General features: G+C 40.5%; 1 pseudogene; it reads right to left on the bottom strand.

Annotated features, from left to right (window-relative positions):
- Positions 1 to 1,540: 1,540 nt before the first annotated feature.
- Positions 1,541 to 1,659, bottom strand: LOC122945882 (annotated as a pseudogene).
- Positions 1,660 to 2,506: the final 847 nt, after the last annotated feature.

Raw genomic sequence — 2,506 nt, 5'->3', positions numbered from 1 at the left:
TCTTCTGTATATAATGATATATGTACAGCTGGTATAAATTATAAATCATCTTGTATATAGTGATATGGAGCATGCTGGTATAACTTGGGTATCTTCTGTATATACAGCGGGATGCTAAAGTTTGGGCAACCTTGTTAATCGTCATGATTTTCCTGTATAAATCGTTGGTTGTTACGATAAAAAAATGTCAGTTAAATATATCATATAGGAGACACACACAGTGATATTTGAGAAGTGAAATGAAGTTTATTGGATTTACAGAAAGTGTGCTATAATTGTTTAAACAAAATTAGGCAGGTGCATAAATTTGGGCACCACAAAAAAGAAATTAAATCAATATTTCGTAGATCCTCCTTTTGCAGAAATTACAGCTTCTAAACGCTTCTTGTAGGTTCCAATGAGAGTTTGGATTCTGGTTGAAGGTATTTTGGACCATTCCTCTTTACAAAACATCTTTAGTTCATTCAGGTTTGATGGCTTCTGAGCATGGACAGCTCTCTTTAAGTCACACCACAGATTTTCAATTATATTCAGGTCTGGGGACTGAGATAAAGGAACAAAAACACGTCCCACGGCGCGAATTACCGTCAGCCAGTCACCAGGATCAAGAAGAAATCTTTTTATTGCAGCGATACAACGCGTTTCGGGGAATCACTCCCCTTCATCAGGTACACAGAGCTGCACAAAATAACAGCACAAGGCTACACATATTTATACTTACAAACATACCGCCCTTAAAGGGTCACAGGGTCAGAAGGGAGGAGATTTGGGTGTTGCCTAAATGATCAGTGGCAAATATAATGTGCATATCTGCAAGCTCTCATAATGAGCCGCCGATGTGCACATTAGAAACACATTTGTATTATATAAAGCTAGAAAAGCACACTGAAAATAGTCCGTTTTGTAAGTGACCTCAAAACAATACGCCCATATGGGGGCCGACCCTATGAGGTGTGCAATAGCAAACGCATCACAGGTTTCTAATCAAATAAGGCGATTGTAAAGTTCTATCAAGACTCTAGGACCTGTGTCACATGACCGGATCCCAGTCACGTGAGAGCCGTTGCTCGGTCACAAGGTAACAAAAGTGGTGAGGGGGCCGTCCTCTCTAAAGAAGCTAGCTCACGTCACTCGACCTGGTATCACATGGCTCACATCACGTGAGTAAGATCCGATCATGTGAGAGCCGTTACCTAGTTACAGGGACACTTGAATGGTGAGAGAGCCGTCTGACTTGCATTTCTATAACCGCACATCGCATAGTCAGATAGAAACTTATCAGAGTCGTTTTTATAAACCAGAGGGCGCTCTCACTGGAAATCTACTGTGATTCAACAGAAAAAGAACATTTAGAACATTCACAAAAATAAAGGAGGGGAGGAAAAAGAAAAGCATATATTGTGAAGATCACATACATATAATGTTGCCCTACAGATACAATAACTAGATTCCTGAAAAATAAACAATGTTATTAAACATAAATAGGAAGTGGCATGATACGACCTTAAAAAGATTTAAAAAATTGATATATATATATAAAGGTCTACAGCACCCGCTCTTCCCAGGTGGTCTCCCATCCAAGTACTGGCCGAGCCCAACCCTGCTTTGCTTCTGAGATCGGACGAGATCAGGCGTACCCAGGGTGGCATGGCCAATAAATAAAGGAAGGGAAATATAAAATCTGATACTCCTTTTAAGAAAAGAATTAAATAATTTTAGCCACTTATTAGGTTTCTAATTAAGAAAGTCCTTCTACTAAAAGAATATTAATATTAAGAATTAAAAATATATAAAAAGAATTTTTATGTGATTGGGACGTCATCCAATCAAATCACATAATAAATTGACATTAGTCATGCAGGATTTGGGGGATACAGGTGGGTGCATGCGTGCAGTTGGTAAAAGTACACACGCATGCCACCACTATCCCAAAATACCTGATGATTGACAAACATCACCAATTGGTGGCGTGGTTGTCACCCTATTATTTTATCAGACTGAGATGGCCATTCCAGAACGTTGTACTTGTTCCTCTGCATAAATGCCTTAGTGGATTTTGAGCATTGTTTAGGGTTGTTGTCTTGTTGAAAGATCCAGCCCCGGCACAGCTTCAGCTTTGTCACTGATTCCTGGACATTGGTCTCCAGAATCTGCTGATACTGAGTGGAATCCATGCGTCCCTCAATTTTGACAAGATTCCCAGTCCCTGCACTGGCCACACAGCCCCACAGCATGATGGAACCACCACCATATTTTACTGTAGGTAGCAGGTGTTTTTCTTGGAATGCTGTGTTCTTTTTCCTCCATGCATAACGCCCCTTGTTATGGCCAAATAACTCAATTTTAGTTTCATCGGTCCACAGCACCTTATTCCAAAATTAAGCTGGCTTGTCCAAATGTGCTTTAGCCCACCTCAAGAGGCACTTTTTGTGCTGTGGGCAGAGAAAAGGCTTCCTCTGTATCACTCTCGCATACAGCATCTCCTTGTGTAAAGTGCCCGGAATGG

Source organism: Bufo gargarizans, chromosome 8 (assembly GCF_014858855.1).
Source record: "Bufo gargarizans isolate SCDJY-AF-19 chromosome 8, ASM1485885v1, whole genome shotgun sequence".
Taxonomy (NCBI): Eukaryota; Metazoa; Chordata; class Amphibia; order Anura; family Bufonidae; genus Bufo; species Bufo gargarizans.
The sequence above is the reverse complement of the archived record's forward strand: the minus strand, read 5'-3'. Positions and strand labels throughout refer to the sequence as shown.